This window comes from Odontesthes bonariensis, chromosome 5 (assembly GCF_027942865.1).
Source record: "Odontesthes bonariensis isolate fOdoBon6 chromosome 5, fOdoBon6.hap1, whole genome shotgun sequence".
Lineage (NCBI taxonomy): Eukaryota > Metazoa > Chordata > Actinopteri > Atheriniformes > Atherinopsidae > Odontesthes > Odontesthes bonariensis.
This window is the reverse complement of record NC_134510.1, coordinates 5,756,457-5,770,958: the sequence shown is the minus strand read 5'-3', so window position 1 is coordinate 5,770,958 and position 14,502 is coordinate 5,756,457. Positions and strand designations below refer to the sequence as shown.

Below are 14,502 nucleotides of genomic sequence, written 5' to 3'. Positions count from 1 at the left end.
AGTGCCAAACCCTCATTCTTCTTGACGGTTTTTTAATGCAGCTGAAACCCAACTTGCTGCGTTATTGAATGGTACCAATCCTCTCTACAACTGAAATAGTCTATTAGCCTAATATACTAGTCATTTAACCAGGATTACAACAAACATTTACACTCAATTAAACCGAGAACACATTTTAAGGGTGTTATAACGTAGAACAGAGAACATCGAACCTCGTAGTTAAAAAGTAATCATTGCCATAATAATGTTGCCACTCTCGTTATCTAAGGAGAAAAGAAAAAGGAAAAACAAAACAAAAACATCCTTCCAGGCACATATATAAGCATCACAACGGTAGATTACTTACATTTGGAGCCCATGATGTAACCAATGAAGAATTCCACTCAGCGTCCACAGGAAATAAAAAAAATAATAGTGGACTCGTAGACATATCGTCTGTACCAGTGTCAGAGAAACCAACGCACAGTAACGTTGCCTCAATAGAGCAATAATCCCACGATGAAGAATTAAATTAAATCGGAGCAGACACAAAAGTCCCCAGTCAATGTCAATGACGGCCCGTGTTAAGCAGGCACAACGAAGCGGTAAAAATCCGCCCAGGTATGGACAGGTGAAACAAAAAGGGAAAGAGCTTCCTCGCAATCAAAAGTGGATCCTGTCCGTACGTGGCTGCTTTTATTTCCTCACTCTTGTGAAGAAAGTTGCGACACCGAAACATGAAGCAAAATAATAATAATTAGCCCATGGTATCCGGCTTGCTGGAGTCTCGTGGCAGCACGTCTGGGTGATACTTCTTCAGATGATTTTCAGCCGCTTTCGGTGTTGTGAATGTGCGCCTTCCTCCCTCCAGATCCATGGTAAAAGTGGTTGGATGTAGCAGTCTGAAAGTGATGTTCTTTTCCCTGAGGTTTCTTTTCAGTGGAGCAAAGGCTTTCCTCTTTTTGTACAGGACTGTAGACATATCTCGGAAAATCATAATAGTCGAATTGCCATATTATAGTGAGCTTTTGCTCCGGGCAGCATCGATGATCTTGACAATATCTAAGAAACGGAGGAGTCGATGTTCTGTCGATTTGTGCTACCTCGTCGAGAAATGCTACCGCCGCAAAAACCGATAGGCGTGTCTATTGATTCAAGCTATCCTATCAAAAAATGCTACTTTATGGTTTTCTACCTCTGTATATCAAATAAAGTCATAAAGTAAGTGTTTTTGTCTGTCATGTGTGTAATTATAAAACGTGTAATGAAATTGATTTATTTAAGAGGGTAGCATATTTTGATAGTCCAGTAACACCCTGTCAAATAATGCTCCCCCTTCTCAATGCATTCATGACAATGATGGAGCAGAGTCACCTAAATAAAGACAGAAGTGTCCCAAATACAAAAATCAAATGGTGAATGACACCCCATTTGTGCATGTTAAGATAACTGCTTGTTAATATAAGTGTAATATAAGTGTTTTATTACTTTGTATGTCTTCCAAAAGAGAAAATAATCAGACGCATGGTAGCAAAACATTATGGGCGTGAAAACGAAACTTAGAAAATCGTCTCGGCGCATGCGCGCGCATGCACAAAACCACAAAGTAGCAATTCTCGACAAGTAGGAGAAATCGACTAAACACCAGATCACAATGGCACGGGGTCTGACGCCGTCTGTTGATCGTTGTTGCAGTGACCTGTGCGCCCGTTCTACTTCAAAAGTTTCCCCTTCTAAACCAAGTATCTTGGGTAGCCATTTCTGTACGAAAGCGACTGTGTTCTTCCCCTCCACTCCTTCTGGAAAACCAACTAGCCTCAGATTTTGTCTACGGGCTCTGTTCTCTTGGTCATCCAACTGTTCCTTCACCACTCTCAGTTCGCCCTCAGTAGCTTTTTTGTAGTCGTCAAACTCGAGCTGCATGGCGGCTAGGGAGTCGTCAAACTCACGTTGTTTCCCCTCGATGCACTTGACTTTATGACAGATGGCTTTGTTGTCTCTAATAACTTTCTCCATCGTTTCAGAGAATTTAGAGAACCGTCCCTCAATCATGGACTGAATCCTCTGTATTCCTTTCTCCATCTCGGATATGAACCTTTGTGGAGGTTTATCAGTTAGCTCGCGGCTATGGCAGCTAGCATCTGACGGGGACACTTTGCTCTTCTCGTCCTTTGCTACTGCACCTTTATTCTTTTTCGGCGGCATAGTCCCGTTTTCAGTATCTTCGCTTATTAAAGTAGAGTTGACGTCAAATTATTTCAGTTCAGAATCGAAAAAAGGCTAATATTAGCAAGCTATTGAACTGAGGTTGGCACCACGCGTCCTTTCTCTATGCCTCCATAACCGGAAGTCCTATGTTTTATTTATTATTACATATTAACTGCTGGTGGTGTCCAGTCACAACACTTGTCCCCACCCGTGCATTAGTCCAGCTGTGTGTGGTGGTCTCACAAGGACAAACTTATCGTTGTGTCTCCGCTGGTTGTTGCCAGTTTGGATCCATCAGGGTGAAAACTGCAACCCGATAAACCAATACCCTAAGGCACCATATGAATATGTGTCACTATCACATGTGGAATGTAGTCTCAAGCAAGGTGGTGACAGAGAAATGTTGTGCAGCTTCAGGGTACAAAGCTATAACTAAGTTTCTGCGTGAATAAGTCCTGCAGAAACCACTGATCTCCAGTAGTTTAAAAGAGCATCAAACATCTGCAGCTCATCCAGAACGCTGCTGCTGGAGTTTTAACCCGGACTAAGAGATCTGAACACATCACAGCAGCTTTAAAATCTTTACTCTGGCTTCCAGTCAGTCACAGAATAGATTTTAAAAGTCTGCTGATGGTTTACATCTGTGATATGTTCAGAGAATATAAACCCAGCAGAGCTCTGAGATCCAAGGACTCAGGTCAGCTGGTCCAGTCCAGAGTCCAGACTAAACATGGAGAAGCAGCATTTAGCTGTTATGCTGCAAACAAGTGGAACAAACTGCCAGTGGAGATTAAACTTTCACCAAATGGAGACATTTTTAAATCCAGGTTAAAAACGGTTCTGTTCTCATGTGTCTATGCATGAAATCTGCACGATATCTTTGAACTTATATGGACTGTTGCTTGTTTTTAATCATTTAAATCATTTTATTTGTTTCTCTTTATATTCTTTTATGTATTTTTAATGCTTCTTCCACTCCCTGCTGCAATGCTTTTATTTTATGTGAAGCACTTTGAATTGTTCTGTACATGAAATGTGCTACAAATAAATTTGATTTAATTGTCCAGTTAAGCAGCTATATTCCTGTTATCATGGTGCATAAAGTTGGAGTTCCAAACAAGACATTTGAGCACCTTCCAGAGTTTGCATTCTCAGCTCTGACATCCAACTTTGCAGTAAAAGCAGATTGTTCCAAAATAAATGTATCCCAGGTAGTTTGAACCGGCATTGTATGAATTGGACAAATTTGGATTATGATTGCATTACAAGCATTACCATGAATTGGATTAGAATTGGCTTGAACTGGACGGTCTCTTTGAAGTGCATTGAGATGACATTAGCTGTGATTTGAACTGTTTTGGACATGAAATGTGCTACAAACACATTTGACTGACTTTAGTCAAAAGCACTTGATTGCAGTTGTTCCACTTCGGTAATAACTAGGGCTGGGCGAGTTAACTCGTTATTATCGCGTTAACTCGCGCCGATAAATATTTTATTGCGCATTAACGCAGGTTTAATTATTGTAAAAGTCTGTTGAATGCATCACATTCACACAGTTACAGCAAACACCACGAAGCATGGAGTAACACCTCATCCAGGCTGGCAGACTTTGTGAAGAAGATAAAAATAAGAAGAAGATAAATGTAACACACGATTCAAAACAACAACAAGATAAGAGACAACACATAGCACAGCTCTTCAGTTAAGCCTCGTTTCCACTGTCAGTACAGTTCGGGTCGGGTTGTTTTGGGGTCAGTTTGCGTTCCCACTGTACAAAAGGGGACCCTCAGGGGTGGGCAGAGTGTGTGCCGAAGCGTAAATAGCATCCATAATTTCGAACCACCTCCTTGATTCGACACAATGCGACACTGGCTCGCGGTCCGGTTGAAAACACTCTTTTTGTGGCGATCAGCTGGAAAACTTTTTGGTTTGGCACAGCGCCATCGAGCTCCCGCTGCACAGCCTCCTCACCAATAACGGAGAGCAGAGCCTGGAACCAGTCCTGTGTGCTCGGTACCCCAAGCAGAAGGGTTACAGACATGATAAAAGGTAGTGGAAACACTGAAATAAGCAAACCGTTCTGAACCGACCCGTACCGGACCGCATAGTGGAAACGGGGCTTTAGGCAACTGCCTTACACATGTACTCAATTAATAAACAATTAAAAATCTAACCGTAGAACCAAATCTAAATTAAAAGCGAAATAAAAAAATGAATTGGCCTAATAGTGGTGCCTGGTGATGACTTGACTATATGAACATGATGTACAAAAGGTGCATGAGCACGGGAGGACTTGATCCCCTGGTCATCGTCCTCCCGAGACAGAACACGTCTGAGGGCGAATGAATGAATGAATGGTTTCTTTCAAACAATATCAATAAATGTTACAAAATAAAATAATTAAAATACAAATGACCTGTCATGGCAGGGATCACATCAGCTGCAGTCTCCCTGCCCACCTCTTCAAAGGGGGCCAGCACATCAGCCGTGTTCTTCATCAGCTCCCACTGGTTGGCTGGCAGTATTGCTGGCTTAGCTGCAAAGACACTGAGAGGCCGTATTTATTCCAGTATGCTCTGCAGCATGTAGAGGCTGCTGTTCCACCTCATCTGCACAGAAGAGAACAAGATTCACTTTATTGTGTAAATTGTCAAAGCCAGGTGCAGTGCAAGTAAATTATTAGTGGCCTACTAAATAAAGTGCATGGAAATAAATCAAATAATGTTATGAGAGAAATCTCACCAGCACATCTTGTTGTAGGGGCTTGATATCCATATTCAGGTCCATCTGGATATCTTCAAGGCGAGAGTAGGCCAGCGGGGAGTGCTTGGAATGGCCTACAATCCTCCTCGCATTGGCCAGGATGTCTGTCACACTCCGCTGGGACAGCAGGCCCTCCTGAATGTGCGACACAGCCCAAACTCCGCACTCCCATATCCCCCATGCCTTTCTTCATATTTGCATTTGTCGCGTAAAATTACGTGGACCCGTTGCTTGTCGATTCCCCCAGGCCCGCCGCTCCGCATACGCAGAGTACGCAGAGCGCGTAGGGCCCCAAGTACCTGGCGGGGCCCCCAAAATTAAGTTTGTTAAAAAAAATTCATGATAGTTATTATATTATTACATTAAAGAAATTATATAAATTAGTCATGAACAGGCCCAGCGTGGTTTTTCTTAATTGTGTGCCCTATTACTCGATTAGGGCAAATTAGATGTGTTTACCTTATCTAGGCTATACCCCCCCGCCCTTCCTGAAATTGTACAATGGTTCCTGAATGGTACAGTCTTCAAAGTTACCGCATCGGAGGTGGTGGAGCATCCTCCTACCTGACGTTTTCCGAGTTATGCCCGTTAACAGTGAAGAAGATTTAGAATGTCAAGTAAAAGATTTTACTTTAGGCTCATTACCACATGATTCTGGCGCTGACAAAAGAAAGAAAAGAAAACGGAGAGATGTCGCTCGTGCATCCCTTGCTGGTAAGTTTGTGTTTTTGGTGTAATTGTTTTGCTAACCTAACGTTCAGTGATATTGCTGCCAGCTAACGTCAGCAACCTAGGCTTGGTTAGCGATTGGATTTGACGAAAAGTTTGGAGTTACGAACAAAATCTACGAATGCTGGCGACCGTGTGTAGAGTTTGTGTAAAGTACAGCACTGTCACACGTTGAGTGGCGTAGCAGGCCGCCAACAGGTGTGATGGGAATGATTGACATCTACCCATCATTCCCCTAAAAAGCGAGAAAAGTTAACAAGACAAACGCCGTAATGGCATCATAAAGAAGTTATATTAGTGGCGCGGAAAAATGGAGGAAGAAAAACGGCCTGAGGACAAAGGTAAGGCATGTGTTGGGTGATGTGGGCTGGATTGCTGGAGGTGGGACATTTTTTGTGTTTATTTGTCCTGCTAGCTAGTCTCGGATAAATGTTGTGTAGCTGGCTGGGATTTGTTCGTTATAAACTCGGCTTCAGTGTTTGCCTCATGAAAGTTTGCTTATATAAGATGAGTATGTCACACGTGAATGAACAGTCAGTCCTGCCATGGGAATGACTGACTGACTCCAGTTTATTCAGATTCTAGCAGGGAGGGAGGCATGTTGTTGTCCTGCTCTGTCATTGTTCAGTGGAAGTTGTCTCTCAGGCATTTGACACGATTTTGGCATGACTTAGGATTAATTTACTAAGTTTGGTGTGTTATTTATAGGCCTCTAATTAGAAGTGTTCTACTGTTAGTTTTTTAAGTGATATACAAATATTAGGCATCCTGTTGATTATTTTAGAATATTGTGGCAGTGGATCATTTTTCTTAGTTTTATTACTTTAACTAGTACAATGTGTAGATGAATGCAGAAACTTCTTAAAAGTGACAACTTCAAAAACTCTTTTGTTCCTCTAGCCATCAGGATGTACAACAGCTTTAAGTGATGGCACTTCTGTATTTCACTGGTCACTTTATATTTCACTTTGGTCTTATTTCACTGGTCACTTTAGATTTTTAAACTGTTTTTTTAAATAGTTTTTTTAAATTCTTAGATTGTTTTTAAAGTGTTTATAATTGTATAAACATTTTTTATTGCTTTATGTCTTGCTACTGGATGCTTGAATTTCCTTCGGGATCAATAAAGTATCTATCTACTTTGTAATTGGGTACGATCTTTAAAGTTTAATATTTTAAAAAAACTCAAAATCTTTTATTTATTGTTTTCTTTGTATTATATATTCTTATTAGTTTAACTTGCCTGAGTGGTTCAACTTAAGATGTTTAATTTAAACTCTAGCCTGTTTTGCTCATAAAGTGTAATAGATCTAGTGTTCCATCTAAATGGTTAGGAATCTCTTCATTGTAGTTTGACAAACTAGGGGCCCCCAAACGGTATCTTGCTTAGGGCCCCCACAAAGTTAGAAACGGCCCTGGATTCCCCAGATGTTTAGCATCTTTTCTATCGTCTGTCGGATGCGCTCTGCTGTGTGGGATCCGCGAGATTCCTGAGCATGCAAGGTCGCGCGACGTAAAACTAAACTGGAGTCGATCTAATGTGCGGTTTGAGGCTCAAGAGTGACATCGGAGCCACAGACGAACTCAAGATGTGTGTGGTAAACGAAACATGGGGCCCGTCTGATAACAGGACATGTAGTTTGTCACCAACCTTCTTCTGAAGCGCTGGCAGAGCTTTCTCGGTGAAATAGTGGCGAGAGGACATGTCAAACCGGGGTTCTAAGTATTCAATAAGCATAAGAAATCCAACGTAGGCAATTGACAACCTGCCGGTAGTTTGGCATCTTGTTGTGAGAATTTATTCACATTCTATCACTTTTATCATCATGACAGCATTTTAACAAATCTATAACCTATTGTAGTTGTGAAACTTATGATTGTCAATCTAATATATATCTTAGTTTACCTAATCAGTTGACTATAATCCGTTTTACTATCAAAACATGCTAGCTAGCTAGGTATCTAAAACAGGACAAAATACGATTCTTGTACAGCTGTATTGGAAAACTGAATTATGTTTCAAATATTTTTATTGTGAAGCAAACAGTGTATCAACAGTACATCTATCCTTGATTTATACAATGCTTTGTTAATTTGTGACCTGAATAACAAAGGTTTACAAGTGAAAAACAATAGATGGGAGAAAAAAAACGAAAGATATACAAAATAATAGATAAATAAAATCAAATAAAGAAATAGAAAACTGAATGAATTGATATTTGTTCATGTTGTAAAGGTCAAACATGGAGAAGAAGAGGCACGAGTGCAGTGTGTGCAACAGGACTTTCAGAGAAGTCTAACCTGACTATAGGCACAAGAAGCTTCATGCTCCAAAGCAGTGTTTCTCAACCCTGGTCCTCAAGGCACACAGCCCTGCATGTTTCCCATGTTTCCCTGCTCCAGCACACCCGATTCAAATAATTGGGTCAGGTCTTAAAGCTCTCCAGAAGGCTGAGGACATACCCGTGGTGTTAACGTAAGTGTAAAATGAATCCACATATTAATTTCATGAAATAGAAGCATCACACTACAAGATGAGCCCTAATTCTATGTTAAATATATGTTACAGGAGACAGCTTCAGTGATTGAGTCCATCATTGCTGAGTTCAAGGGACCAGCGGGCCTTGATATTGATGGCATCCACCTGTTCAAGTCAACAGAGGCACTTGATGCTCACTGGGCAACTGCAAGCAAGCATCTTAGTTGTATGCAGGTGGGTTAATGTCTTTGTAATCACATAATCATGTGTCATTGTAAAACCATCTAAACTAATATGGCAACCTTTCAACGGACTCCAGAATAAACAAGAAAGTTGTTGTGTGTTTTACAGGATCCCCCTGGCATACAACTGTACGTCACTGTGAAGGTGGTTGTGCTGCACGGTGTTCAGCTGAACAAGTACAGGTGCCGGCGAGGCAGTAACTCCTTGGAGGGGTTGCACGCACACCTGTAAAATGCCATTCCATCTCAGAGATGTGGTATTATACCCTTCCAGGTAAGTAATAAACACAATACTTCAATAGAGCAACATTTCTATCAGTAATGCTTTTTATTTCATAGCTTTAATAACTTGTGTGTGCTAAGCATATGCAATTGGTCTTGTGTTTCAGGTATATCTGGTTGCGTTTGCTGTGCAGTGGAACAATCGGATGGAGTCACTTCGAGTCGGTGGTGGTCAGGGTCGGCAGACATCATGCATGGATGCACGGCAGATCCAGCGCATGAATCAGCAGGCTGAGGTGCTCTTTGGCAGAGATCATGTCCTGGAGCCAAACTTCGCCGCTCCTGTGCCCTACCCTGATCGATACAGGGACCCAGAAGAGGAGGAGCTCCTTGGTGTGGAATATGCCATGTGCCAGTCAACAAGCTTCACTGCCAGGAATTACTATGCCCTGAGAGGTAAAGTATTTAATCGCACGCTTAAACAATATACATACATATGAAGCAAGAATATCCCTTTATTCTTCATGCATATTCTAGCAATGACAGTAAACATGATATAGACAAGTGGTTATAACTGGCCAGACACATTTGTGATTAGTACAATTACATACTTTCAGTTGAGGAAGAGCAGGCTCGTGATGAAGAGGAGTCGGCTGAGCAAAGCGAGGAGGAGATGGCAGATGAGGGTATTGACGTGCCTGCAGAGGAGGATCCTATTGATGTCGCCTGTAGGAAACATGCTATCCTCACACAAGCAGAACAGGTGGAAGAGGAGGATAGTCCCGCTCTGCAGGATTTGATGATGACCCAGAGACATCTGCACCTGCCAGGAATACAGGAAGTGGAGGCGTTAGCCTTACTGACGCTTGAACTGGCAGACAGCAGTCACCTCCACCTTGTGCTAGCTGACCTCAGGCAGAAGATTGTCACTGCTGCCAGCTGTCTCCAGGAGCATCACAAGACCGCTGCCAACTTTGTGAAGAGGTGTGGGGCTCTTCACAAAGGTGGGGCTACAACCTGTTTGGCCGGTGTCTTGGGGCTGACACACCCGAGACCAGAGCAGCCCAGAAGACAAAGTTTGGGTGGATGAGGTATCCTCAGGCAGCACAGGTGACCGAGGATAGTCGTCTGTTGTACCTCCTCATCAAGATGCTCAAAAATCGGCCACCAACCAGGCACCTCTCCTCCCCCAGTAAAATAACTTCTTCCATAAAGGGGCAGTACAAAAGGATTGTTGACAGAGTTAGAGACGACCCCATCCTCTGCACTCTCTCCATTCCTCTGCCCAATCTGAATGCCAGATCCATCTCTAATTTCATCACCAGAGAGGAGAAGAAGGCCAACTACAGGGCTACAGTAACACCAACAGCAAAGCCTCACCGGACAGTACTTTCAAACGAGCAAATGCCACCAGCTCCAACTCTGCCAACATCCCTGTCACCACCAGATGGACCTCAGGTGCAGTACCAGGACGTTCATCACGTTGCTGGTAAAAGGCGTGGTGAGAAGCGGAGGTAAGTTGTTTAAACACTTCATTTCACCTGCTAGAAAGGTGAAAATTTACAGCACTTTTGTAGTATGTGGACATAAACCGTTCTTCCACTCATCACCACATGTATGTTTTATATTCACTTATGGCCACACCGTCCTGAACACGCCTGATCTTGTCTGATCTCGGAAACCAAGCAGGGTCAGGCCTGATTAGTACTTGGATAGGAGACTGCTTGGGAATACCAGGTGCTGTAAGCTTTTTTCTCTGCGCCCTGCATGTCTTTTTTTTAAACATCTGACCATCACCCTGTGACACACACACACAAACACACAGACAGACAGACACGAGGAAGTTAACCAGCTTCGGCTGCTGCTGATGATTGGTTGGCAGACACCTCTGTTTCTGTTTGGCTCTCAGTCTCAGATCCTGGATCTGCTGAGATGTCCCAGGCCATTGCTGCCTTTGATCCTCATACATTTAACTTTGTCCTGAGAAAGAAGATGTTCCAAAAAGTCAAACAGGGACTGCTTTTGCATTTGACGTAGCCAAACTGTAGGCGCCTGGAGAAGCCAAAAGGCTTACAGCACCTGGTATTCCCAGGCGCGCTCCCCTCCAAGTCCCTATCGCGACCAATGGTTGAGCGCTGTTGAGCACAGTTGAGCGAATGGTTGAGCCCTGTTGAGCACAGTTGAGCGCTCAACCCGCCAATCATTGAGCAGGGATTTTCCGCCGCCAATCATTGAGCAGGGATTTTCCGCCAATCAGCATCATGCCTGTCGCCACCTGTCCCGTTCGTCCTGTTCGTCATTTCAGCCGTCATTTCGCTCACGTAAGTCTAGACGTGCTTAACTCGAATCTTTTGGGCGATCCGGGCTGATCGGATCATTTCGAGGAGGGGATTCGAGTTATACGGATCACTTGAATCACTTGAGTCACTTATTAAAAAAAAAAAAAAAACTTTCTGCCGTTTAGTGGCTATACGCCTCGCCTTTTTTTTGTCCCATTTATCAATTCATTTTGATAAATCAAAGAGCAGCCTACGGCTACAAGTTCATTCATTTATTTTTGTCAAGTAATAATTCAATGCCATTTTATCTGAAAGCCAGACACAACAGCTAGTGTGTGCATTTACACAGCGACAAATGTGGTAGCATTAGGTGAGGCAATGCTGAGTTTAGACCTACAAGTAAACAACATGGAATGATCTTGCCCTCCCTATATCACTAAATGATTATTTTTCAACGACTGTACAAGATGCATGAAGCCACGCTAACCGAGCCTGTAGCGAGCTACAGAGGCTTCAGCAGTCAGATGGGTTGACGAGTCGACAATCCTTGCTGCTGGCAGAATCGAAACTTAAAAAGATCCGAGTTGGCATGGATCCGCTACTTGCCCGTCTGACCGCTGAATCGCTGGCTCTGGGTGACTCAGCGGTCAGACGGGCAAGTAGCGGATCCATGCAAACTCGGATCTTTTTAAGTTTCGATTCTGCCGCGTGACTCGTCTGGCCGTGAGTCACCCAGAGCCGGCATGATTCGCCAGACTCAGGCACCCGCTTCCACACAGAAACAACTCAATATACGATCTGACAGAGCAAGGATCCGTCATGAAGTGGCGCTGGCTTAACTAGAGAAAAAAATGCAACGGTACGAAGTTGGAACATAAGTGGTGGTGTGGCTCATAGTCATTTATACAACTAAGAATTGCGAGCGAGCAGAGAGATAGAGCCAAGCGCGCCGCGAGCAGAGTGAGCCGTTCGAGCAGTTACGAGTCAGTGGGGATTCGTCCGGACGGATCAGTAGGGCACATGGCTCACTTAACCGGCTCGTGACAAACGGGGCGGGAGTTAGGTTTCGTTTCACTCAGTGTGTGTCTGTGACTGTGTGTTCGTGACTGAACACCATGCTTGAGAATGACTGTAGCCTAGTAGGCAACTAAAGAGGGATATATATATAGGCTATATATATATATTCCGGTTTAATCTTTTTTTTAAGGCGGATCAAATGCATGCCACCATCCGGTCTGCCCGGGTGACGTATTTATCCGGGATGAAAACCGGATAACCCGGATTTTGTTACAGCTCTACGTAAGTCTAATCTTCTTCAGTGTACATTAAATTATCTCGGTGCTGGTTTTGATGAATGAAAAGATTCTCTGAAAATTGGCAACTTCCTGCGTCAGAAACGTCATTGTTTACATATACGTTGTATAGACAACGTAGGCAATTGACAACCTGCCTTCCGGTAGTTTGGCATCTTATTGTTGTGAGAATTTATGCACATTCTATCACTTTTATCATCATGACAGCATTTTAACAAATCTATAACCTATTGTAGTTATGAAACTTGTGATTGTCAATCTATTATATATCTTAGTTTACCTAATCAGTTGACTATAATCCGTTTTACTATCAAAACATGCTAGCTAGCTAGCTAGCTATGTATCTAAAACAGGACAAAATACGATTCTTGTACAGCTGTATTGGAAAACTGAATTATGTTTTAAATATTTTTATTGTGAAGCAAACAGTGTATCAACAGTACATCTATCCTTGATTTATACAATGCTTTGTTAATTTGTGACCTGAATAACAAATGTTTCCAAGTGAAAAACAATAGATGGGAGAAAAAAAAATCAAAAGATATACAAAATAATAGATGAATAAAATAAAATGAAATGAAATAAAGAAATGGAAAACTGAATGAATTGATATTTGTTTATGTTGTAAAGGTCAAACATGGAGAAGAAGAGCCACGAGTGCAGTGTGTGCAACAGGACTTTCACTGAGAAGTCTAACCTGACTATAGGCACAAGAAGCTTCATGCTCCAAAGCAGTGTTTCCCAACCCTGGTCCTCAAGGCACACTGCCCTGCATGTTTCCCTGCTCCAGCACACCTGATTCAGATAATTGGGTCAGGTCTGAAAGCTCTCCAGAAGGCTGAGCACGACCCATTCATTTGAATCAGGTGTGCTGGAGCAGGGAAACATGGAAAACATGCAGGGCAGTGTGCCTTGAAGACCAGGGTTGGGAACCACTGCTCCAAGGAGAATGAGTGTGATGTGTGTGGTAGAAGCTTCACCTTCAGCCATCAGCTGAACTCCCGCCTGAAGCAGCACCTGTATCCACACATTCCTCTGTATAGGCAGGGAGAGGCCAAGCTGCTGTGTTCAGACGCAGCTAAGACTGTGACAGAGGCCCCCAGCAGAGCAGCAGACCCTGGACTGCAGAGGCTGCTGCCAAGAAATCTGGAGGGAAAATGTGACTGGAGAAATCCTCTGCATTGATGGAACAAAAAAGGTTTGTATAAAATATCCCTTTGATCTGGATTCTGAGTGTTCAGTGAGAATACTTTGTAATGCACAGACATGTTGTAGGAAAGACTGTAATATGAAATAATATGAATGTAATATGAATGTTCTGCTTTTTAGGTCCCCAAGAAGATATATGGTGATGGCCCGGGCACCATGCATTATGTCACCAGTGTTCTGAACGAACGGGGACAGTTCTTGACGACGGTGGTGGTGGCAGCTGAGTCTGAGGGGTGCTACAGGCGTATGGTGAGCGGTCTGATTGCCCGGTTCCAACGTGCAAACGCTCCGGCACCAAAGGTCATATATGCAGACAACAACTGTTGTCGGTAAGTTTAAGAACAATTCCAAATAACTGATAATGAAATCAACAATTTAACTGACAGATGAAACGGTTAACATTAAATCACATCTTTTTACAAGGAACACATACTGTATAAAATCTTGATATCATTTCAGTGACAGCGGTTCCTCCTTCCTGGAGACTCTGTTCAGACACTGGGTGCAGAAGGGTGCTGTGTACCACTGGCAGCACCGCTGGGATCCTGCTGTGATCCAAGAGTCATTCCAAGTATGGGGCGTCCATGAGTGCTTTGGCAGGTGCAGTGCTGGCCTACAACAAGGACGACATGATGCTCTTAGTCCAGGCTGTCAGGAGTGGCAAAAAAGAGTTGTACGCCAGATGTTCAGACGAGGAAATGATGGCCTTCCAATAGAATAGAATGTGATATAATAATAATACTACTACATATAAGAATATTTTCTTGCACTATTGCACATTTGTTGGATGAGAATATATGTAATTTTGTTTATATTGTGAGCAGAAAAACATCTGGTGCTTTATCTGACTCTGCCATTAATAAAATGAATTGTTTGTACACTTATTGGCTGGTGTTTGCATATCTCTGTTCCTGAAAAAAGATGTTACTGCAAGTTTTCACTTTCCCCCAATAGGCAGGATTTCAGAAAATGAGCTATACAATATTTGAAGGGGTATTCAATGTTGTATGCTGTATGCCAGGCTCAAAAATGGGTTGTAAGCCTCCTAATTACCACAAGAACATAGGCATAAGCCT

The 14,502-nt window shown here is 42.8% G+C and overlaps 1 pseudogene; it reads left to right on the top strand.

Moving 5' to 3' along the window:
* Positions 1-10,255: 10,255 nt before the first annotated feature.
* LOC142380946 (5S ribosomal RNA) lies at positions 10,256-10,374 on the top strand (annotated as a pseudogene).
* The last annotated feature ends 4,128 nt before the right edge of the window (positions 10,375-14,502 follow it).